Below are 26,310 nucleotides of genomic sequence, written 5' to 3'. Positions count from 1 at the left end.
CTAGTACTACATGCATTTATATAGTGGCTTTAACATAGCAAAATGTCCCAGGGTGCTTTAAAGGATATATAAACCTGGACACCGAGCCACAGAAGGAGACATCCTCCTCGTCACTGTCCAGTGATCCCTGCTGCCAAGTGCATGTGTGTAGATGTTGAAGGAGAACAGGACTGGGCTCAGCTCTGATGCTGTCTAGGTTAAGTTGACTCTGATGAAGGGGCCACACCTGAAATGTTAACCCAGTTTTCACCTTCTCAGATTGTGATGAGCTCATTGTGTACTTCAAGCACTTTGCGTTGTTAATCTCCGATTGGCAGGTTTTTCCTATTTTTATCGCTGCTACTGCGCTTCCACCTCTCACCTGTACAATCGCAGCTCCTGTACGTTATTTAAGGCTATGATTCCTTACACCAACTAAGTTACAGTAATTTCCTTACCCACCAGTTCTTTATCCTTGTCTGTCAGCATCTTGTCAGCCTGTAGCACAGAATCCGCTTCCGGAGTTTTCTGTTTCATGAACTCGTTCAAGGCAGCTTCGGCCTGTGGGGGGGGTGGGGGATTTAATATACAATTAAAGAAATGTCGGGAGGGACAAATTCATTGAGGCGGGAGTACTCACTGATTCATCATTGAGAAGTAGACGTGTAACTGTTGGGGAAGGAGATCTCACTGATTTAACATTGAGAAGTAGACCTGTTGGAGAAGGAGTGCTCACTGATTTATCATTGAGAAGTAGACCTGTTGGGGAAGGAGAGCTCACTGATTTAACATTGAGAAGTAGACCTGTTGGAGAAGGAGAGCTCACTGATTTAACATTGAGAAGTAGAACTGTTGGAGAAGGAGAGCTCACTGATTTAACATTCAGAAGTAGACCTGTTGGGGAAGGAGTGCTCACTGATTTGACATTGAGAAGTAGACCTGTTGGGGAAGGAGTGCTCACTGATTTAACATTGAGAAGTAGACCTGTTGGGGAAGGAGAGCTCACTGATTTAACATTGAGAAGTAGACCTGTTGGGGAAGGAGAGCTCACTGATTTAACATTGAGAAGTAGACCTGTTGGGGAAGGAGAGCTCACTGATTTAACATTGAGAAGTAGACCTGTTGGGGAAGGAGAGCTCACTGATTTAACATTGAGAAGTAGACCTGTTGGGGAAGGAGAGCTCACTGATTTAACATTGAGAAGTAGACCTGTTGGGGAAGGAGAGCTCACTGATTTAACATTGAGAAGTAGACCTGTTGGAGAAGGAGAGCTCACTGATTTAACATTGAGAAGTAGACCTGTTGGAGAAGGAGAGCTCACTGATTTAACATTGAGAAGTAGACCTGTTGGGGAAGGAGAGCTCATTCATTTAACATTGAGAAGTAGACCTGTTGGAGAAGGAGTGCTCACTGATTTAACATTGAGAAGTAGACCTGTTGGGGAAGGAGAGCTCATTCATTTAACATTGAGAAGTAGACCTGTTAGAGAAGGAGAGCTCACTGATTTAACATTGAGAAGTAGACCTGTTGGAGAAGGAGTGCTCACTGATTTAACATTGAGAAGTAGACCTGTTGGAGAAGGAGTGCTCACTGATTTAACATTGAGAAGTAGACCTGTTGGGGAAGGAGAGCTCACTGATTTAACATTGAGAAGTAGACCTGTTGGGGAAGGAGAGCTCACTGATTTAACATTGAGAAGTAGACCTGTTGGAGAAGGAGTGCTCACTGATTTAACATTGAGAAGTAGACCTGTTGGGGAAGGAGAGCTCACTGATTTAACATTGAGAAGTAGACCTGTTGGGGAAGGAGAGCTCACTGATTTAACATTGAGAAGTAGACCTGTTGGGGAAGGAGAGCTCACTGATTTAACATTGAGAAGTAGACCTGTTGGGGAAGGAGAGCTCACTGATTTATCATTCAGATGTGGACCTGTTGGGGAAGGAGAGCTCACTGATTTAACATTGAGAAGTAGACCTGTTGGAGAAGGAGTGCTCACTGATGTAACATTGAGAAGTAGACCTGTTGGAGAAGGAGAGCTCACTGATGTAACATTGAGAAGTAGACCTGTTGGGGAAGGAGTGCTCACTGATTTAACATTGAGAAGTAGACCTGTTGGAGAAGGAGAGCTCACTGATTTAGCATTGAGAAGTAGACCTGTTGGAGAAGGAGTGCTCACTGATTTAACATTGAGAAGTAGACCTGTTGGAGAAGGAGTGCTCACTGATTTAACATTGAGAAGTAGACCTGTTGGGGAAGGAGAGCTCACTGATTTAACATTGAGAAGTAGACCTGTTGGGGAAGGAGAGCTCATTCATTTAACATTGAGAAGTAGACCTGTTGGAGAAGGAGTGCTCACTGATTTAACATTGAGAAGTAGACCTGTTGGAGAAGGAGAGCTCACTGATTTAACATTGAGAAGTAGACCTGTTGGGGAAGGAGTGCTCACTGATTTAACATTGAGAAGTAGACCTGTTGGAGAAGGAGAGCTCACTGATTTAGCATTGAGAAGTAGACCTGTTGGAGAAGGAGTGCTCACTGATTTAACATTGAGAAGTAGACCTGTTGGAGAAGGAGTGCTCACTGATTTATCATTGAGAAGTAGACCTGTTGGGGAAGGACAGCTCACTGATTTAACATTGAGAAGTAGACCTGTTGGAGAAGGAGAGCTCACTGATTTAACATTGAGAAGTAGACCTGTTGGAGAAGGAGTGCTCACTGATTTAACATTGAGAAGTAGACCTGTTGGAGAAGGAGAGCTCACTGATTTAACATTGAGAAGTAGACCTGTTGGAGAAGGAGAGCTCACTGATTTAACATTGAGAAGTAGACCTGTTGGGGAAGGAGTGCTCACTGATTTAACATTGAGAAGTAGACCTGTTGGGGAAGGAGTGCTCACTGATTTAACATTGAGAAGTAGACCTGTTGGAGAAGGAGTGCTCACTGATTTATCATTGAGAAGTAGACCTGTTGGAGAAGGAGAGCTCACTGATTCATCATTGAGAAGTAGACCTGTTGGGGAAGGAGAGCTCACTGATTTAACATTGAGAAGTAGACCTGTTGGGGAAGGAGAGCTCACTGATTTAACATTGAGAAGTAGACGTGCTGGAGAAGGAGAGCTCACTGATTTAACATTGAGAAGTAGACCTGTTGGAGAAGGAGTGCTCACTGATTTGTAATGATATCAGCAAATAGTGATGATATTTGTCTGTGTTTGATTACTTATGCCTTACAGCATGTTTGTCTGTGTTTTTGATTACTTGTGCCTGACCAGCAGAAGTCATGTGAGAGACAAGCAGTCCAGAGGGCTTTTACTTTCAGTTTCATTCTAGATGCATCACCGCATAGTGTGTCCTGTAAAAAGCTGTGGAAAGTCTTGAACAAGACTTTAGATTAAACAACATTCTCTTTCAGAAATGAGTCTTTATTGAACCCAAAAAGAAATCAAAACATGATGTCAGAAGTGGCTGAAAGAGAAAAAATCTGAAGTTAGCAACTTGATGGGACAGTGAAAGCAGTTGTGGCAAGTAAGCGAAATCAGCTCTCCGCATATTAGCAAGCCAGAAGAGAACATCGTTGCTTACCATTAGAGAATAGCTAACAAAGTGAAAAAATGGAAGGTTTACACCCCCCGGCGACGCTTCAATTAACAGGTAATGTGGCTGAAAATTGGAGAAGGTTCAAACAACGTTTAGAGTTGTATTTAGCGGCAATCGGAGCGGACAAGAAAAGTAATAAACAGAAATCGTCACTGTTCTTGCATGTCGTGGGTGATGAAGCGCTGGAGGTGTATAATAACTTCACATTCGCTGTTGATGGAGACAAAATGAAGCTAGATAAAATAATGGAACAGTTTGAGGCCTACTGCATACCTAAACGCAACGTGACCTTTGAGAGGCACAAATTTTTCACATGTGTACAGCAAATCGGCGAGACTATTGATCAGTATGTGACTGAACTGAGAAACCGGAGCAAATCGTGTGAATTTGGGGGACTCACAGACTCGCTGATAAAAGACAGACTGGTGTGTGGTATTCGAGATAATGGTCTAAGGGAAAGACTGCTAAGAGAGGAAGATCTAGACCTGGGAAAAGCCATAGCACTGTGTAGGGTTACAGAGACTGGAAGTTGCAGGCAAAGGAGCTGTTAGAACATAAGAACATAAGAACATAAGAAATAGGAGCAGGAGTAGGCCAATCGGCCCCTCGAGCCTGCTCCACCATTCAATAAGATCATGGCTGATCTGATCCTAACCTCAAATCTTCTATCACTCTGCATCCACCCGAACCCATGTGATCTCCCGGGAGAGGCGAAAAACCAGATAAAGACCCAATGGCCAATTTGGGAGAAAAAAATCTGGGAAATTCCTCTCCGACCCATCTAGGCGATCGAAATTCTTCCAGGAGATCACTCTGTCCCTATATTTTCTACAGTACTTACCTTCTGTAAAGGCGATCTCCACCCCAGCCAGGAACAGGAATAAAACCATCTCCTGAAATCTAACAGAATTAGAACACAGTAGGAGCAGAACAAGGCTACACGGCCCCTGGGCCCGCTCCACTACCCACAGGGCCATGACCATTCCGAACCCAGACTCATGTCCAATTTCCTGCCCGCTCCCCGTAACCCTTTATTCCCTTTACTTCTAGGAAACTATCTATTTCTGTTTTAAATTTATTTAATGATGTAGCTTCCACAGCTTTCTGGGGCAGCAAATTCCACAAACCTACCACCCTCTGAGTGAAGAAGTTTCTCCTCATCTCAGTTTTGAATGAGCAGCCCCTTATTTTAAGATTATGCCCCCTAGTTCTAGTTTCACCCATCATTGGGAACATCCTCACCGCATCCACCCGATCAAGCCCCTTCACAATCTTATATGTTTCAATAAGATCGCCTCTCATTCTTCTGAACTCCAATGAGTAGAGTCCCAATCTACTCAACCTCTCCTCATATGACCACCCCCTCATCCCCGGGATTAACCGAGTGAACCTTCTTTGTACTGACTCGAGAGCAAGTATGTCTTTTCTTAAGTATGGACACCAAAACTGTATGCAGTATTCCAGGTGCGGCCTCACCAATACCTTGTACAACTGCAGCAATACCTCCCTGTTTTTATATTCCAACCCCCTAGCAATAAAAGCCAACATTCCATTGGCCTTCTTGATCACTTGCTGCACCTGCATACTAACTTTTTGAGTTTCGTGCACCAGGACCCCCAGATCCCTTTGTACTACAGTACTTTCCAGTTTCTTGCCATTAAGATAATAACTTGCTCTATGATTTTTCCTGCCAAAGTGCATAACTTCACACTTTCCAGTATTGTATTCCATCTGCCAAATCTCTGCCCACTTACTTAGCCTGTCTATGTCCCTTTGCAGGTTTTTTATGTCCTCCTCACTCACTACTTTCCGTCCCATCTTTGTATCATCTGCAAACTTTGATATGTTACACTCGGTCCCCTCCTCCAAATTGTTAATATAGATTGTAAAGAGTTGGGGACCCAGCACTGACCCCTGCGGAACACCACTAGTTACTGGTTGCCAATCTGAGAACGAACCATTTATCCCAACTCTCTGCCTTCTGTTAGATAGCCAATCCTCCACCCATGCCAGAATATTACCCCCAATCCCGTGATTTTTTATCTTGAGCAATAATCTTTTGTGTGGCACCTTGTCAAATGCCTTTTGGAAGTCTAAATACACTACGTCCACTGGTTCCCCTTTATCCACCCTGTATGTTACTTCCTCAAAAAACTCAAGCAAATTTGTTAAACATGACTTCCCCTTCATGAAACCATGCTGAGTTTGCCCTATTAAATTGTGTTTATCCAAATGTCCCGTTACTGTCTCCTTAATAATGGACTCTAACATTTTACCAACCACAGATGTTAGGCTAACAGGTCTATAGTTTCCAGCCTTCTGCCTACTACCCTTTTTAAATAATGGTGTTACATTAGCAGTTTTCCAATCTGCCGGGACCTTTGCTGAGTCCAGTGAGTTTTGGAAAATTATTACCAATGCATCCACAATCCCTACCGCTACTTCCCTCAAGACCCTGGGATGCAAGCCATCAGGTCCAGGGGATTTATCCGCCTTGAGTCCCATTATTTTACCAAGTACCACTTCCTTAGTGATTTTAATTGTATTTAGTTCCTCCCCCCCTCGAGCCCCCTGTTTGTCCAGTGTTGGGATATTCTTAGTGTCCTCTACTGTAAAGACTGATACAAAATAATTGTTCAGTGTTTTTGCCATCTCCATGTTTCCCACCATTAATTTCCCGGTCTCATCCTCTAAGGGACCAACATTTACTTTAGCCACCCTTTTTCTTTTTATATAACTATAGAAACTTTTACTGTTCAGTGACAGTAGCTGCAACGTGGATGCAGTGAGAAAGAACGGATACAAACCGTTTAACAAAGAGAGCGCCAATGTGAAAAAAGAGATGTGGCCAGCAAACAAAAATGAAAGAGACAATCGGAAGTCATGTAGTCGATGCGGTACACAGCATCCACCAAGAAAGTGTCCAGCATATGGTAAAACATGCAATAGATGCAACAAAAACAACCATTATGCCCGTTGCTGTAAGAACCAAGCGCAACAAAGCAAGGTCCATACAGTAGATGAAAGCGAGATAGAGGAATTCTATGTAGATGTGGTGTCTGAAAACAAAAAAGAAGAAAGAGACTGGATGTTGACACTAAAAGTGCACGACATACACATTCCATTTAAATTGGATATTGGAGCACAAGTTAATGTGATATCAGAGACCGATTTTAAGAGAATTAGACCCAGACCAAAGTTACATGGAATACAAGTGAAAGTGACCGGATACTCAGGTACTGATATACCAGTGAAAGGAAAATGCATTGTCAAAGTAACACACAAGGACAGAGAGCACACACTAGCATTAATCGTGGTGCCAAAGGATGTGCAAGCCATACTAGGGTTAAAAGCCTGTGAGAGACTGAACCTGGTAAAGAGAGTCCTCGTTGTGGAAAGCGAAGGAGAGACAGTCTATGATGAACTCATGAAAGAGTACAAAGACCTATTTAAGGGTCTAGGCTGCATTCCAGGAGAACACACGATCAGAGTAGATAAAAGTATGACACCGGTCATACATCCATGCAGAAAAGTTCCGTTTGCTCTTCAAAAGCAACTGAAGGCAGAGTTGGACAGGATGGAAAGCCTGAACGTGATTCAGAAGATAGATGAGCCAACTGAGTGGGTGAGTTCCCTCGTCGTAGTGGACAAAAAGAATGGAAAGCTCAGAATTTGCCTGGATCCAAGAGATCTAAACAGAGCAATAAAGAGAGAGCACTTCAAGCTTCCTACACGTGAGGAAATCATGGCACAGTTTGCAAATGCAAAATATTTCAGCAAGTTAGATGCGTCCTCAGGATTTTGGCAGATGAAGCTGGACGAAGCGAGTTCAAGACTATGCACGTTCAACACTCCATTTGGCAGATACAGATTCCTAAGGTTACCATTTGGCATTGCCTCAGCTCCTGAAGTGTATCACAAAACTATCCATATGATCTATGAGCACCTGGAGGGAGTTGATACATCAATGGATGACATCATAGTATGGGGAACCACGAGAACTGAGCATGACGAGAGACTGAAAAAAGTGCTGGAAGCAACAAGGAAAACAAACCTGAAGCTGAATAGAGAGAAATGCCAGCTCGGGGTGACAGAACTGACATTCGTGGGAGATATCCTTAGCAGTGAGGGCATCAGACCAGATCCCAGAATGGTGTCCGCCATTGAGAATATGCCAAAGCCACAATGCAAAAAGGACGTGCAGAGGTTTAATGGAATGATCAACTACATGGGGAAATTCATATCCAACCTCTCAGAAAAGATGGCGCCACTGAGAAGACTAACTGAAAAGAACATAGAATGGGAATGGAATCATGAGCATGAGAAGTCATGGAGCGATCTAAAGAAACTGCTCACAGAGGAACCAGTTCTGAGGTTTTATGACCCAGCGAGACCCATCAAGATATCATCAGATGCATCACAGAGTGGGCTCGGTGCCGTTCTTCTGCAACAATATGACTACTGGCAACCTATTGCATATGCATCGCGCTCAATGACAGACGCAGAGACGCGATATGCTCAAATAGAAAAGGAGCTGCTCAGCATCACATACGCCTGTGAAAGATTTCACCAGTTTGTGGCAGGACAAGCAATCAGTGTAGAGACTGACCATAAGCCCTTGATTGCATTGTTCCAAAAGCCACTGAATAGCTGTCCGCTTAGAATACAAAGAATGATGATCAGGCTGCAACGCTATACACTGAATGTTGCGTACACACCGGGTAAGCTGATGTATACAGCAGACACGTTGTCCAGAGCTGTTGACCCAAGTGAGCCCGCAAACACCACAATGGATGAAAAAGTGAACGCCTACGTGGACATGATCACAAGTGCACTGCCCATAGCAGATGCAAAAATGGAGCTCATAAAGACTGAGACAAACAAAGATGAAACAATGAGACGACCGAGAAAAAGCATCTTGGATGGATGGCCCAACATGAAGCAAGACTGCTCACCTGACATGGCAGAGTACTGGAACTGCAGGGCGGAACTATCAGTGGTCGAAGACATCATCTACAAAGGAAGTAAAATAGTTATCCCAAAGAGTCTGAGAAGAGAGATGCTAAAAAAGATCCATGGAGGACATCTGGGAATCGAAAAGTGTAAGAAAAGAGCACGAGAGGTGATGTACTGGCCACGAATCAACCAAGATGTGACAAATGAGGTGTCAAACTGCACAATATGCCTGAAATATCGAGCAAGCAATCCGGTAGAACCACTAAAGCCACACCCAGCACCAGACAGACCTTACCAGAAGGTAGGCGCTGACCTATTCGTATGTCAAGGGAAGGACTATCTTGTCGTCACAGACTATTACTCCCTGTATCCAGAGGTTTGTAGACTGTACACCACCACTGCAGAAGCTGTGATAAGAAGTATGAAAGCCATATTCTCCAGACATGGCGTGGCAAGCGAGGTCTTCACAGACAACGGACCCCAGTTTAACAATGCAAATTTCCGACACTTTGCCAAAGAGTGGGACTTTGTCCACACAACGTCAAGTCCTCACTATCCACAGTCCAATGGACTAGTGGAAAAATCGGTCCAGACAGTGAAAAGACTGATGTACAAGGCAAAAGACAGTGGAACTGACTTCTACCAAAGCATGCTTGTATACCGCACAACGCCGCTCGAGTGTGGTATGTCACCAGCCCAACTCCTTATGGGACGTCGGCTAAGGTCAAACCTACCCATCCCGGAGAACCTCCTGAAAACAAAAGAGGGGGAGAAAGTGAGGAAGTTCAAAGAACAACAGAAAGAAAAGCAAAAGTACTACTATGACAGAGGAACACAAAACCTACCTGAACTCCACACTGGTGACCAAGTAAGGTTGAAAGACAAAACAAACACATGGACTCAGAAGGGAACTGTCCTGAGTGAAGTTCAACCAAGATCATACACCATTCAGACAGATGAGGGTGCCGTTCTGAGAAGAAATCGTCGAGATCTTCTCATGGGACCAGCCACAGCAGGTCAAGAGACTGATACTGGTGAACAACCTGATCACACAGCTGAGAACCAATCATCTGAGGCAACAACTCAGATTCAAGGACAATCAATCAGAAAATCCTCAAGACACGTGAAGCCTCCTGAGAGACTCATTGAGCAAATTTAAGGACTATTGTTAAAGAAGGAAGTAATGTTATCTTATTCTTTCTTCAAGTTCTAGTGTATTGACATATTTCATGTGAACACACAAAGCAAGGGTAAAAGACCTTGATCATGATAATGATAATGTAAGTTCATTAAATGTTGTTAGTTAAAAGTAAAATACTTTTGTTTTAAGAAAGGGAGATGTAATGATATCAGCAAATAGTGATGATATTTGTCTGTGTTTGATTACTTATGCCTTACAGCATATTTGTCTGTGTTTTTGATTACTTGTGCCTGACCAGCAGAGGTCATGTGAGAGACAAGCAGTCCAGAGGGGTTTTACTTTCAGTTTCATTCTAGATGCATCACGGCATAGTGTGTTCTGTAAAAAGCTGTAGAAAGTCTTGAACAAGACTTTAGATTAAACAACATTCTCTTTCAGAAATGAGTCTTTATTGAACCCAAAAAGAAATCAAAACATGATTTAACATTGAGAAGTAGACCTGTTGGGGAAGGAGAGCTCACTGATTTAACATTGACAAGTAGACCTGTTGGAGAAGGAGAGCTCACTGATTTAACATTGAGAAGTAGACCTGTTGGGGAAGGAGAGCTCACTGATTGAACATTGAGAAGTAGACCTGTTGGAGAAGGAGAGCTCACTGATTTAACATTGAGAAGTAGACCTGTTGGAGAAGGAGTGCTCACTGATTTAACATTGAGAAGTAGACCTGTTGGAGAAGGAGAGCTTACTGATTTAACATTGAGAAGTAGACCTGTTGGGGAAGGAGTGCTCACTGATTTAACATTGAGAAGTAGACCTGTAGGGGAAGGAGAGCTCACTGATTTAACATTGAGAAGTAGACCTATCGGGGCAGGAGTGCTCACTGATTTATTACTGAGAAGAGGCACTGTTTCTTTTTGTGGTTAATGGAGCCACTGATGAAAATAGAATTTGGAGAGGGATTGAGTTGGTGTAAAATTGAAATAGTTTCCTGATCAGAAAACAGAGCGAAATGGGTGAATAGTATTTACCTTATTCCCCTTTCCAGCGGCGGAGTGGAATTGCAGAATCACCTTCTGGCGATCCTCTTCGTACAGTTGATACCCACCGGGCCAAGCGTAAACCCCCTCTCGTAGTTTCTTCTCCATCTCGGTGGACAGGGACTCCAGCAGATTTGTGCACATCTCCATGAAAGCAGCTTCATTCTTGTCACAAAACTCAAAGTAATGCATTTGCACCTCATCCTGGCAAAAACAGGAAATCCAGATATGGTAACCAGATCTAAAGACAATATTGGACCAGATATTCGATTGTTTGTGTCAAGTTAGACTGAAATACTATTAACTTTTTTAAAAACTGTGAATGCCGGGAAATCCACAGCAGGTCAGTCTACTCTCAATCATCAGCAAAGTGATGGAAGGTGTCATCAACAGTGCTATCAAGCGGCACTTACTCACCAACAAGCTGCTCACTGATGCCCAGTTTGCGTTCCGCCAAGACCACTCGGCTCCCGACCTCATTACAGCCTTGGTCCAGACATGGACAAAGGAGCTGAACTCCAGAGGTGAGGTGAGAGTGACTGCCCTTGACATCAAGGCAGCATTTGACCGAGTCTGGCATCAAGGAGCTCTAGTAAAACTGAAGTCAATGGGAAACAGGGGGAAAACGCTCCACTGGCTGGAGTCATACCTAGCACAAAGGAAGATGGTTGTGGTGGTTGACGGTTGATCATCACAGCCCCAGGACATCATTGCAAGAGTTCCTCAGGGCAGTGTCCTCGGCCAAACCATCTTCAGCTGCTTAATCAATGACCTTCCCTCCAACATAAGGTCAGAAATGTGGATGTTCGCTGATGACTGCAGTGTTCAGCGCCATTCACAACTCCTCAGAAAATGAAGCAGTCCATGCCCGCATGCAACAAGACCTGGACGACGTTCAGGCTTGGGCTGATAAGTGGCAGGAAACATTCGCGCCACAGAAATGCCAGGCAATGACTATCTCCAACAAGTGAGAATCTAACCACTTCCCCTTGACATTCAATGGCATTACCATCACCGAATCCCCCACTATCAACATCCTGGGGGTCACCATTGACCACAAACTTAACTGGACCAGCCACATAAATACTGTGGCAACACGAGCAAGTCAGAGGCTAGGTATTCTGCGCTGAGTATCTCACCGCTTTTCCACCATCTACAAGGCACAAGTAAGGAGTGTGATGGAATACTCTCCACTTGCCTGGATTTGTGCAGCTCCAAAAAACACTCAAGAAGCTCGACAGCATCCAGGACAAAGCAGCCCGCTTGATTGGCACCCCATCCACCACCTTAAACATTCACTCCCTCCACCACCGGTGTACCGTGGCTGCAGTGTGTACCATCTACAAGATGCACTGCAGCTACTCGCCAAGACTTCTTCGGCAGCACCTCCCAAACCCGTGACCTCTTCCACCTAGAAGGATAAGGGCAGCAGGCGCATGGGAACACCACCACCTCCAAGTTCTCCTCCAAGTCACACACCATCCTGGCTTAGAAGTATATCGCCGATCCTTCATCGTCGCTGGGTCAAAATCCTGGAACTCCCTACCTAACAGCACTGTGAGAGTACCTTCACCACATGGAATGCAGCGGCTCACCACCACCTTCTCAAGGGCAAATAGGGATGGGCAATAAATGCTGGCCTTGCCAGCGATGCCCAGATCCCATAAGCGAATTTAAAAAAAAAATACATCTGTCGAGAATAAAATATAGCTTAATGCTTCGACAGTACCCATCATTAATATTCAAGATGGACAAATAGGAAAAGTTGGGGCGGGGAAAGAGAGAGACACGTGCAAACAACTTATATAGCAATCACAGATGGGGAAGGTGAATATTCTCCACCCCGCTTGAAAGGAAAGCAGGAGATTGTCAGATGATATAAGAAATCCTTTCAGGCGTTGTGCACATAGTTAAAATATAGTGTGGAAATAGCTAAGTTAGTGAGGGACCCACCCTTGGAAAAACATGTGGAAATGATGGAAAGTTGAAAAGATCTAGAAGCCTGGAAATGCAGGCCTGGAATTAAACTTGGTGGAAATGATTCCCAGCAAAAGCTGACAAGGTGGGTAAATGTCGGGTTAGGAATAGGATGGCTGGTTAAATGTTATTAACGTTTCAGGTTGATGGGCTTTCATCAGAACTGGAAGAACATAGACATAGAAGATAGGAGCAGGAGTAGGCCACTCGAGCCTGCTCCGCCATTCAATGAGATCATGGCTGATCATCCAATTTCAGTACCCGGTCCCTGCTTTCTCCCCATACCCCTGGATCCCTTTAGCCTTAAGAAATATATCCAACTCCTTCTTGAATATATTTAATGAATTGGCCTCTACAGTCTTCTGTGGTAGAGAATTCCACAGGTTCACCACTCTCTAGGTGAAGAAATTCCTCCTCATTTCTGTCCTAAATGTCCTACCCCTTAGCCTTAGACTGTGACCCCTGGTTCTGGACTCCCCGACCATCAGGAACATCCTTCCTGCATCTAGTCTGTCCAGTCCTGTCAGAATTTTATAAGTTTCAATGAGATCCCCTCTCATTCTTCTAAACTCCAGTGAGTACAAGCCCAATCGTCCCAATCTCTCCTCATATGTCATTCCTGCCTTCCCAGGTATCTGTCTGGTAAATCTTCTCTGAACTCCCTCCATGGCAAGAACATCCTTCCTCAGATAAGGCGACCAAAACTGCACACAATACTCAAGGTGTGGTCTCACCAAGGCCCTGTACAACTGCAGCAAGACATCCTTGTTCCTGTACTCAAACCCTCTCGCTACGAAGGCCAACATACCATTTGCCTTCTTAACCGCCTGCTGCACCTGCATGCTTACCTTCAGCGAATGGTGCACAAGGATACCCAGGTCTCGTTGCACTTCTCCTTCTCCCAATCTATTGCCGTTCAGATAATAATCTGCCTTCCTGTTTTTGCCATCAAGAAGTTAGAGATTTACCAATTTAAAAGCAAGTACAGCACCAGGGAGAATAAGGGATGGGGGAGGAGGAAAGAACACATCCTCTGGAACCATCTTTTGTTTCTTTACTTGTCCTGTTACCACCCACCTTTTGCCTTGCACCATCATCCCTTTTGTCATTTAATTACTCTTGCCCTCCCTCCCCCCATTTCCCCCTTGCTCTGCACTTGCTTGAAAACTGTTAAATTTCTAACACCTTCCAGTTCTATTGAAAGGTCATTGACCTGTAATGTTAACTCTGTTTCTCTCTCTCCACAGATGCTGCCTGACCTGAGCGTTTCCAGCCTTTCCTGTTTATATTTAGATTTCCAGCTCTTGTGTTGGCTGGTAATATGGTTTTCTACAGACTGAAGTAATCCAATACTCCATGGGATACAATCCTGTGCTGTGGGGGGCGGTGGGTGTCTGGCCTGAATAGTGCAAAATGTGAGGATGGATGAATATTTGATCATCAGGGAGTATTTTAGCAAGATGATTTCCTGGGAGTCCACGATGAGGTTGTTTGCGCAGGGTTATGTGGAAGAAGCAGGCCTTTGATAGGCTGAATGGCCATTATAATTCCATGCTTCTTTTAATGTCCTCATTTTATTTTCTAAACGTGAACTAGATTCTCACCACCAGCTGTTTGTAGTACGCCTGATCTCGGTCATTGAAGGAGCGCCTCATGAAGAGGTCGATGGCCTCTTTCCGACACAGTGTGTGAATCTCCGCCAGCTTTTCAGTTTCAGTTGGTAACTTTGCCATCAGATCCATCTGTTGCTGGTAGTGAGTCAGGGCATCTGTGAGGGCCGCTGTATTTTCAATCTTAGCCATACTGGTGACGGCATCGTCTATGCAAGGTACTGTCCCACTGGCAATAGTGTCGACGTAGGTTTTAGCTAAGATTGCCAACTCTGCAACAAAGGACAGAACAAACAGTTCATTACAGAACATTTATAATTATAGAGGTTTAAAGAGGGGGTCTCCTAGTGAGCATGGCACACTCAACAATACTGCCTCTAATCCAGCACCAATTGACACTAAATTGCTACAGGAAACTTTCAATTTACCGGCACCTAAATAACCGGAAATCTCGGTTAACCGGCAAAATTCAGGAGTAGGTTCAGGTAAGTTTTACTTCATATTGTACTTGCCTTCCTCGATTTGTTGCTGTGCAAGGGTGTGGCTGCAGCTGTTGCTAAGCTACAGAGATGCTTGGAACTTGTGGCCATTGTTCTGAACCTGTTGCTAAGCAACAGGGTTTGTTGCTTTATACGGAGCTCTCATCTCTCTCTATCTTTTACTATAGCTTTCGGTTATCTGGAATTTTTGATGAACCGGCACCACGTTGGTCCCGTCGGTGCCGGATAAAAAAAAGTTTCCTGCAATGCCATTCAGAGACCAAAGCCTGACATAGGGTGCAAAAGTGGAAATTGCCACAGTGGTGCAATAAGGGGTGATGTCATGAGGTTTGGACTGAAACACATTGGTGAGGGAGCTTCAGTCCATCTATTCTTGACCTGGAAGTGCTTGATGTGAACACCCAGGTGGAAACACTGGGTGCCTGAATTAGAACATGTTCCTTTGCTCACCACTAGCATCCCTCACCTTGATGAGCACCAAACTTAGAGGGGGGAAGAAAAAGAGGGACCTCGATGGACTCAACACTTTGCTGCTAAAGCCATTAAACAGTTTGATGGATATAGCAACAGCCATCAACAATTCAGTGAGCCGACACACTTAGTTGTGCTATTGTGGTGCACTTACTTCTACCATTGATCTTGTGACCTCCTTTGATGGTCTTTGGCTCCGATTCAACAAAGATGTACTGGCAGAACTCATGGCACACGTCAACAAATTGGGGATCAAGCTGACTTTCTGGGAGCATTTCCACCTGGTTTAGATTCTTACTGCTAGTTGGCTGAACGAAAACAAAGCATTTGCGAGACCGGAAGTAGTTCCTGATGCACTCACGGGGCTGGTTGTACTCCATCACTTTTTTCGAAACACCTGCATTCGGTAGAGATAAGAAAAAAAGACTACATCGACTTTGGGTGCCAGTGCGACAGTTTAGCACAACGTTGCCAACCTTTGTTCCATATCCCTGGATACCCTCACCCAACAAAAATCTATCCATCTCAATCTTGGAAATTTCGATTTACCCAGCCTTTTTGGGGAGAGAGTTCCAGATTTCCACGACCATTTGTGTGAAAAAGTGCCTCCTGATTTTACACCTGAACAGCCTGGCTCTAATTTTAAGGTTATGACTTCTTCTGGATTCCCCCACCACCAGAGGTTCTCTGTATCTACCCTATCGAATCCTTTTAAACACCTCGGATCAGATCACCCCTCAACCTTCTAAACTCAAGGGAATACAAACCACGGTTATGCAACCTGTCCTCATAATTTCACCCTTTTAGCCCTGGTATAATTCTGGTAAATCTGAGCTGCATCATCTCCAAGGTCAATTGTAACCTTGGTTAGCACAATTCTTGCCAAGAGTATCCTCCTGCAGCCTAAATTTTAATGAAAGAATATGCAGAGAGTGGAGCGGGTAGAATTTGCACTGTAGAGAGTTAGGCAGGGTGCGTAGGAGATTTACTAGAATGGTACCAAAGTCGCGGGACTTCAGTTACGTGGACGACTGGAGAAGCTGGGATTGTTCTCCTTAGAGCAGAGAAAGTTAAGGGGAGATTTAATAACATGATCAGGGGGTTTTGATAGAGTAAACAAGGAGAAACTGCTTACAGTGGCAGGAGTGTTGGTAACCAGAGGACACAGATTTAAGATAATTTGCAAAAGAATCAGAGGCGAGATAAGGAGAATTTTTTTTACACAGCGAGTTATGATGATCAGGAATGCACTGCCTGAAAGGGCGGTGGAAGCAGATTCAATAGTAACTTTCAAAAGGAAATTGGATTAATACTTGATGGGGAAAAATTTGCATGGCTATGGAGAAAGGGCAGGGGGGAGTGGGACTAATTCGACAGCTCTTTCAAAGAGCTGGCATAGGCATGATGGGCCAAATGGCCTCATTCTGTGCTGTATCATTCTAGAAGTGTACTGGCCCAGAAAGGAAAGTACCAGTGATAACAAGCTGGTGTAAAGTATAATACAATCTCACATGGGTGAAAGATATTGGATACATTGTGAAACTACCTTTCCTGAGTTGTAAACCATGGTTTAAATATTCGTCTGCTGTGGCGTCCTGGCCATTGATTTTCAGTTCCAGGGTGAAATCCCGCACTGCCCAAACAAAGGCCGGAGAGATCTTCAGCAAGTCTAGTTCTTCATCATCGTCATCTTCATCACTGGCCTTCACTTTGATTAGCTCGGTCAGATCGGAAACGTAACTGGATTTTGTTAAGGAACCAACTGTCTACAATCCTTTGCACCAGACAATTACTTTAAAACAGTGTAGGAGGTGGTTGTCTACAGACAGTTGTTGTTCAAACGACAAGTCAGCTCAAAGATTGGTCACCTGGCATTCGAAGTGAGCAAGTTCCAGAACGTGGAACAAACATGATTGGGAATGACTCGGTGGCATTTCAGGGAGTGGAAGGGCTGGAGCTGGGAAAGGGAAGATTCAGGTGAACTGACTGAAGAGGAGGTGGAACAGCTGAGAGACAAAGCCAAAATATTTCATCGGGGAGAAGGAAAAACTGATCACAGACAAGGGTAGAGCTAATGGCAAGAAGAGTCAAGAAACAAACAGTCAAAGAATCCGAAAGCTACAAGACACGACGGTTCAACTGGAAAAGAGGAACCGTTGTGACTAGCAATTTAGAAAAATGAATAACAAACACCAAAAATTATGCAGAAAAGGAAGAACTAAAAAGACTTCAGATGAGCAAAAGAGGTGGAAAGTATGGTTGTAACCATGGACTACATCCCTTTTGTATTGTTAAAATTATGGCATAAGACACACACATCCTGTCCACAAATCCTACTCCCGGTTGCCACAAGTTTTGGTCACTCTTTTCCATCTATTGTAAATTGCGAGGTCAACATTTCCCATTAACTTTTGCCATCAATTGTCATCATGTAGTTGCAGGCACAGGCCACTAGATGGACCAAGTTTATGAAGCCTCTCTCCTAACTCCAAGGAGGAAAGACTTGCATTTCTGCAGCTCCTTTCACGACCTCAGGACGTCCCAAAGTGCTTAACAGTCAATGAAGTATTTTTGAAGTGCAGGATCACTATCTTTCATTATATATAAAAAAACTTTATAAGAACAGCCATTCGGCCCCTCGAGCCTGTTCGGCCATTCAATTAGACCGTGGCTGATCTGTATGTCAACTCCATTTACCCGTCTTTGCTCCACAATCCTTTAATACCCTTACCTAACAATTTATTAAGCTTTATGTTCAATTAGCTGTAACATTACTAGCATAATCTCCATAATTGTTGAGACATTTTAAAATTAAAATCAGGAATCCTAGTGGCTATTTCCTGCCCCTGAGCTCCCAGTATGGGGATTCACCCATGGGGATCACATATCAAAATGTCACGTGCAATGGACCTAAAATCGTGAGGTTGCCTGTGGGCGATTTCACAATATGCGATCCCAGCGACAAAGCTCCCTGGCGGGAGAGTGCGAACAGAAAGTTTCCACCCGGTATGACCAGAAACACCAACAGACTTTTTGAACCGTTTAATTACATAGGATTACACAGGATATACGGCACAGGAACTGGCCATTCGGCCCAACCAGTCCATGCCGGCATTTATGCTCCACTCGAGCCTCCTCCCATCTTTTCTCATTTAACTCTATCAGTATAACCCTCTATTTCCTTCTCCCTCATATGCTTATCTAGCCTCCTCTTAAATGCATCTAAACTATTCGCTTCATTCACTCCCTGTGGTAGCGAGTTCCACATTCTCACCACTCTTTGGGTAAAGAAGTTTCTTCTGAATTCCCTATTGGATTTGTTATATTGATGGCCTCGTTATTCTCTTCCCCACAAGTGGAAACATTCTCTCTGTATCTACTTTACCAAAACCCTTTCGTGATTTTAAAGACCTCTATTAGGTCACCCCTCAGCCTTCCTTTTTCAAGTGAAAAGAGACCCAGTCTGTTCATCCTTTCCTGATAGGTATCTCCTCGCATTTCTGGTATCATCCTTGTAAATCTTCTCTGCACCCTCTCCAGTGCCTCCACATCCTTTCTATAATATGGCGACCAGAACTGTACGCAGTACTCCAAGTGTGGTCTAACCAAGGTTCGATACAAGTTTAGCATAACTTCCCTACTTTTCAATTCTATCCCTCTAGAAATAAACCCTAGTGCCTGGTTTGCTTTTTTTATGGCCTTGTTAACCCGTGTCGCTACTTTTAGCGATTTGTGTATTTTTACTCCGAGATCCCTTTGCTCCTCTACCCCACCCAGGCTCACCCCTCAAGTAATAAGTGACCTCATTATTCTTCCTACCAAAATGTAATACCTCACACTTATCTGTGTTGAAATATATTTGCCAATTATATGCCCATTCTGCAAGTTAATATCCCCCTGTAATTTGTTGCAGTCCTCCTCAGTATTGACTATCCACCCCAGTTTGGTATCATCCGCAAATTTAGAAATTGTTTTTTTTGATTCCAAAGTTTAAATCGTTAATGAAAATTGTGAACAGCAGTGGTCCCAGCACTGATCCTTGTGGAACACCACTACCTACCTTCTGCCACTGAATAGTGTAGTGTCCGTGTGTAGATAAAGACACTGAAGACAGGAGTTGGTTCCTAGGTATTTACTAAGCAAGTCTGGGGGGGGTTCTAAAGGATATACACAATACACAGGCTTATATAGCCCAAGTGGCAATTACCGGCATTACGCACACCTGGGGCTCTTAAAGGCACATACACCACAATTCCTCCCCTTCTAGCTAACCAGTACATCATATTTTAAGTAATTATTAATTACATGTTATATGCAAAATAATATACATTGCTGTATTAATTAATTATAAGTTAGTCTCTCAGGAGGCTTCCTGACTCGGTCCGGATAACGCCTCGGGGGTGTAGTAGTTTCTGGTGGTGTAGTAGGTTCTTCTGGCAAGGCTGATTCGGCTTGAAGGCCAGTGTCGGGTTCATCGGGTTCCAGTATCACCGGATCGGAGGTAGATATGGGTATCTCTACTTCATCGTTAGATGTATAGCGTGGTGGTGTAGGTTGTCCCTTTTCGGATGACTTGATGATTTGGTCAGCATGGCGCCTTATTATGCTTTCTCCGATGTCCACGGTATACATCAGTGATCCTAGTCGTGTGCAGATAGTTCCAGGCTGCCATTTCTCGGTACGGTACGGTACGGTAGTCCCGGGCCAAAACCGGTTGGCCTATCTGGAAGGCCCTAGTTGGCCTTTCATTCATGCCCTGAAACTGCCGGTTCTCCACGTCCCTTCAGATGTTGGGCTTGACCAAATCCAGCCGGCATCTTAGGTTTCTATTGTAGAACATCATGGCGGGAGTTTGGTTTGTAACCATATGTGTTGCATTCCTATATGCAAATAAGAAGTTATCCACCTTGTGCTGAAGTTTTATGTCTTCATTACCCATGGCCTTTAGGCCTTCTTAAAGGTCTGGACAAACCTTCCAGCCAATCCATTGGTGGCGGGATGGTATGGGGCGGACGTGTAGTGCTTTACCCCATTGTTCTTTAAGAACTTTCTGAATTCTTCGGACACAAATTGCGGTCCATTATCAGAACATATCTGTTCCGGCAGCCCATTCCTGGCAAATATGGTCCTTAATACTGTGATGGTTTTTTCCGTGGTGGTGGAGGACATCTTTATTACCTCCAGCCACTTGGAGTGTGCATCAACTGCGATTAAGAACATTGAGTCCATAAATGGACCAGCAAAGTCGATGTGCACCCTTTGCCAGGGAGATGAGGGCCACTCCCATGGATGCAGAGGGGCCTGTGGCGGAGCATTTTGGACCTTCTGGCATCCTAGGCAGCTCTTGGTCATGTCTTCGATGTCTCCATCGATACCTGGCCACCATACAAACGCCCTAGCTAGGTTCTTCATTTTCACTCCACCCAGATGCCCCTCGTGAAGCTCCTTTAGCACTTTATCCTGGAGTTTGGGTGGAATCACCACTCTGGATCCACACATCAAGGTTCCTCGGCACACTGACAGCTGTTCTCTTCTTTGCGAGAATGCTGGCAACAGTGGTTCGCCATGTGCTGGCCATCCCTTCATTGTTAAATCGTAGACCCGTGAGAGAGTAGGGTCATTTCTGGTCTCCCTTTCAATGGCAGAATTTGTCACCGGTAGACATTCCACTATGGTAGAGTGGAATATCTCTATTGGGTCTACTGTAGGTGCCTCTTCTATTGTTGGCAACGGCAGGCGCGATAAACCGTCAGCATTCCCATGCTGTTTTGACCCTTTGTATTCAATGTTGTATTGGTGTGCCCCTAGAAAAAGGGACCACCTCTGTAGTCTTTGTGCCGTCATAATGGGGACACCTTTCTTAGGGTTGAATATGGAGATGAGGGGTTGATGGTCAGTCAGCAAGGTAAATTTTTGTCCGTGTAGGTAATGGTTGAATTTCTTCACTCCCCATACCAGGCTGAGTGCTTCCCTGTCTATCTGGGAATAGTTACGCTCAGCTGAGTTCAATGAGCGTGACGCAAAAGCTATCGGCCGTTCCGAGCCATCAGGGAATCTATGGGACAATACCGCTCCTATGCCGTAAGGGGATGCATCGCACGCCAGTCTGATTGGTAGTGATGGGTTGTAATGAGCCAAAACTTTCTCGGATGTGATTAAGTCTTTACATTTATGGAAGGCACGTTTACAGTCTTCGTTCCATTTCCAAATCACTCCTGTGTGTAGAAGATCATTAAGAGGGTGTAGAATAGTTGATAAGTTCGGTAAAAATTTATGATAGTAATTTATTAATCCCAGGAATGACCTCAATTGTGAAACATTTTCAGGTGCTGGGGCTTTTATAACTGCTTCAATTTTTTCAGGTGACTTATGCAACCCTTCCTTATTAATTATGTGGCCACAATATGATATCTGATTTTGGAAAAATTCGCACTTGGGGCGATTTGCTCGTAGGCCCCGTTCTTTCAGCCTAGTGAGCACCTGCTCCAAATTGGCAAGGTGCTCATTGTCGTTTTCTCCCGTTATAAGGATGTCGTCTAGGTAACACTGAGTCCCCGGAATCCCTTGCAGGACTTGCTCCATAGCTCTTTGCCAGATAGCTGGAGCTGATGCTACTCCAAAAACCAGTCGATTGTACTGGTACAGGCCTTTGTGTGTGTTTATTGTGAGATACTTTTTAGAGGTCTCCTCAACCTCCATCTGTAGATATGCCTGTGCCAAGTCAATTTTTGTGAAACGTTTTCCTCCGGATAGTGAGGCGAAAATATCTTCTGTCCTCGGAAGAGGATACTGTACCGTGTGAAGGACCGGGTTTACAGTCACCTTAAAGTCCCCACAGATGCGAATTTTTCTCTGTTCCTCAGAGTTATTTTTCAATGCTTTTTTCATGACTGGAACGATGGGTGTTGCCCATTCGCTCCAATCTATTTTGGATAATACGCCTGCCTTTTCCAAATTCTCCAGCTCTGCCTCGACTGCCGGACGTATTGCGTATGGCACCGGTCTTGCCTTAAAAATTTTTGGAATTGCTGCATCTTCCACTTTTATTGAGGCGGTGATGCCTTTCAAGGTTCCTAGTTTCTCTTGATACACTTCTTTGGCGTTGGCCAAGATGTCTTTTAATCGTTCAGGTATGATGTCATCCTTGTTTTTTTCCTTACTGGTCACCGTCAGTGACTGAATGGAGTGCCAGTCTAAACGTATCTTCCTTATCCATTCACGTCCCAACAACGGTGGACCACCATCTTGTAGAATGTATAAATACAACTTTTGTATTTCTTTGCCGTTGTATACCACAGGCACCTTTATTTTTCCTTTGGGGTATACTTTCTGCCCCGTATATGTTTTTAAGATAATGGATGTGTCTTTTAGAGGTATATGCGAAAATAGCCTCTCCTTATCTCGTCGATTTATTACGGTTAGAGCTGATCCTGTATCTAGCTCCATTTTAACTGGGGACCCTGCTATTATGAGGGTAACCCAAATGGTCTGGTAATCTTCATTGGCAATTACATTATGTAATTTGAGAGAGCTTAGTCTCTTGTTCCCGGAGTCGCTATCGCTCTTCTGGTCTTTGGAGCTACTGTCCGTCATCATTTGTACCTTTCTGTGCTTTTCCTTATTGATTCTTTTCCCGTTAGTGGATTTTTTATTTTCAGATCGGCATACACGTGGAATGTGTCCCATCTTTCCGCATCGCCTGCATGCTTTTTCTTTGAACCAGCAATCCCTCTGGTCATGGTTGGATCTGCCGCAGCGATAACATCTCTTGAAACCCCGTGTCATTTCATGGGTGCCGAAGTCCTGTGGCCTTTGCTTTATCTTTGCCGCTCCTATTGCACTGAAAGCCTTGTCCAGTGTTAAATCTTTTCCAGAAGATACCTTTTTTTGTGTTTCTACACTTAGGGGATCGCAGATGAATTTGTCTTGCAGAGAATCTGCCAGTCCTGCCTCGAATTGGCAGTGTAGGGTATCAACAATCTCCTCAAAATTCTTGTCCATCGGTTCGGCTGGAGTGATTAAGTTGCGTAACAGCTTGTATGTTTCTGCGCCCATTAGATCCAGAAGCACTGAAGCTTTTTCTTCATCTTCTATTCCATTTGCGGTGCAAAACACCTCCACTCTTTCTACATATGTGGTCCAATTCTCTATCTTGTTATCAAAAACATCAATATTGCCAAAGTTAGGCTCTGTTTCGTTATCAAAAGCATCAATATTGCCAGACTTAGGCATTTCAAAAAAAAGATATGGCGCTTCCCGCGCTTTTTTTTTTTCTCTCTGTAGCAACGATATGGCGCTTCCTGCGCTTTCCCGCCGCTGCTACCGATAACAATGCTGTTTTACTGTGGTTTCCGTTTATTCTCTGTTGGAGACTCGTTTCCGACGGAGGTCTAAACACTGACCTGCTTGCCACGCCGGCCGTCTCCCGAGTGCACCCTCCCAGTCCGTTATTGCTTGCCTCTGATTTCGCTGCCTGTCTCAGCTGTAGAGCCCGATGCTGGAGCCCCAGCCTGATGCCCAGGAAGGATTAGCGCAGTACCTGCCACCAGCTTGGCCAGCTGGTGAAACCACAGTTTCTATAACTTCCTTGAGTCTTCTGAACGCTGGAGGAATCGATGTCCTTGAGGTGCTGCCGAATTGCAGGTAAGTCCGTTTCCACTTCGTCGCCACTGTAGTGTCCGTGTGTAGATAAAGACACTGAAGTCAGGAGTTGGTTCATAAGTATTTACTAAGCAAGTCTGGGGGGGGTTCTAAAGGATATACACAATACACAGGCTTATATAGCCCAAGTGGCAATTACCGGCATTACGCACACCTGGGGCTCTTAAAGGCACATACACCACAAATAGCTACCCTTTACCCCAACTCTCTGCTTTCTGTCTTGAAGCCAGCTAGCTATCCAATCTGCTACTTGTCCCCTGACTCCGCATTCTCTGACCTAATTCATTAGCCTATTACGTGGTACCTTATCAAAGGCCTTTTGAAAATCTAGATAAATTACATCTAATAATGGGTCATCGAAATAATACTAGCTCGTCAATTGAGAGATGATAAAATGTCGAGAGATACATACTCCACTAATAGTTCAGTTTGTAAAGTGCGCTGTCCAGTCAAGACCTTAACCATACAGGCCAGCAAGCCCTAGGCCTCATTTCTAGTTCAGGCCAAGATAGCTGATCTCAGTACGGTGGGGACGCTTCAGCTGGTCTTAGGTTCCCTCCTTCCTAACCTGTGGACACTAACAGGCCTACCGGTCCTAATCACTAGCTAGTGACACCTCCTGGAAAGTGCATGCATCTGCATGCGCTGGACAAAAGCAGGCTCAGATGTGATGCCTCCCACAGTCAAACATTCTACAAGCATTCACCATCTAGGTGGACAATTGAAGAATGGCCACTTTGAGGGGGTAGAGCAGAGAGGGAACCATGTATAAAAGGATAGGGGGCAAATCCAGGATTTAGAGCAAAGCATAACCCATGCAATATAGGGGAAACATCCCCCCTAATTCCTACCCAGTATTTGTGCCTATCCCAAAGGAATGGCAACACCCAAGACACGGTGCCCCAGTAGGAGGCAGTGCCTGAAGGGTGAAAAAACGATTGTGGAGAATGTTTGTAAGCAATGTATGGCGAATAGAATTAGACTTCAGCAGTGCAGTAATAGATTAACTTGGAAGCTTTTCTGTACAATATGTTTCCGCATCCTGCCTTTCACCAAACATTTCTCCTTTCAATGCAATAGTTTCACTTAAGCTTCCTCAAAAAACGTGAAATGAAACAGCAGTTAAATAGAATTTACAGGCTATTCGGCCCAACGGGTCTATGTTGGTGTTTATGCTCCACATGAGCTTCCTCCCACCTTACTTCATCTCACCCTGTCAGCACATCCTTCTGTTCCTTTATCCTCATGTACTTATCCAGCTTCCCCTTAAATGCATCTACATTATTCACCTCAACCACTCCATGTGGTGGCAAGTGCCACATTCTCACCACTCTGAAGAAGTTAATCCTGAAAGTTAGAACGGAATAAAAAGATACTGGAGTTTTTCTACTGCATATTGGTCAATGGTTCCCATGCTGTTGTACACAAACGTGCTGCTCAGGAGCACGGCCAGAGAGAAGATCCAGCAAGTCGTTCTTCTGATCACCCTATTAGAACACGGACATAATGAGAAAGACACCACTCATCTCACTGTTACTAATTTGAAGAACTGTACAAACAGGAGTGAAAGAAAGAAAGATTTGCATTTATACAGCGCCTTTCATGACCTCGGGACATCCCAAAGCACTTTACAGCCAATGAAGTACTTTTTGAAATGTAGTCACTGTTGTAATGTAGGAAATGAGGCAGACAATGCGCGCGCAGCAAGATCCCACAAACAGCAATGTGATAATGATCAGATAATTTGTTTTTATTGATGTTGGTTGAGAGATAAACATTGGCCCAGGACACCAGGGAGAATCCCATAATTCTTTGAAATAGTGCCACGTCTACCCGACAGAGCAGATGTGGCCTCGGTTTAACGTCTCATTTAAAGACCGCATATCCGACAGTGCAGCGCTCCCTCAGTACTAGCGCTGGAGTGTCAGCCTGGATTATATGCTTAAATATCTGGAGTGGGACTTGAACACATGACTTTGGGACTCAGAGATGAGAATACCGAGCCAAGGCTGACACCTGTGTGAGGTGTGTATGCATAGATAGTTACCTGATCACGTCACTTAGTTAACCATTAAAAAGGGTATGATTGGAAACGATGAAGTCCCCTTACCTTCTCGATGTCACCCAAGCCTTCTGTATCCAGCAGCACTAAGCAATGATTGCGCTTCTTAGGGTGAGGAATGCACCACATCCAGATCCCCTTGGTGTGGGATTGTACAGTAGATCCGAGAGAGAAACCTGGAGGACCACGGTTGCAATCACAAAGATTAATGGACAAGTTGGGAAATGTTCAACTATTTAAAATGAATGGTCCTCTACAGTGTAATTTATTCGGATCTATACTGTAAAGTCTGTGGGTTGTTTAGTTAATTAATACACAGA

At 44.3% G+C, this 26,310-nt stretch overlaps 1 pseudogene across 1 annotated transcript in view; it reads right to left on the bottom strand.

The window, feature by feature from the left end:
- Positions 1 to 26,310, bottom strand: part of LOC147096183 (guanylate-binding protein 1-like) — a 70,241-nt pseudogene that overhangs the window by 1,177 nt on the left and 42,754 nt on the right. The window contains exons 2-8 of the transcript XR_015074582.1: positions 26,039 to 26,166; positions 25,305 to 25,415; positions 16,814 to 17,007; positions 15,422 to 15,664; positions 14,291 to 14,568; positions 10,701 to 10,913; positions 438 to 540 (exon numbers count right to left, since the gene is read on the bottom strand). The product of XR_015074582.1 is annotated as a guanylate-binding protein 1-like (transcript). The remainder of the gene's footprint in view (positions 1 to 437; positions 541 to 10,700; positions 10,914 to 14,290; positions 14,569 to 15,421; positions 15,665 to 16,813; positions 17,008 to 25,304; positions 25,416 to 26,038; positions 26,167 to 26,310) is intronic.

Source organism: Somniosus microcephalus, unplaced genomic scaffold (assembly GCF_052327205.1).
Source record: "Somniosus microcephalus isolate GS21.2 unplaced genomic scaffold, FLI_Smic_1.0 unresolved_chr1, whole genome shotgun sequence".
NCBI lineage: Eukaryota > Metazoa > Chordata > Chondrichthyes > Squaliformes > Somniosidae > Somniosus > Somniosus microcephalus.
Note: the sequence above shows the minus strand (reverse complement) of the source record. Positions and strands in the feature narration are given on the sequence as shown.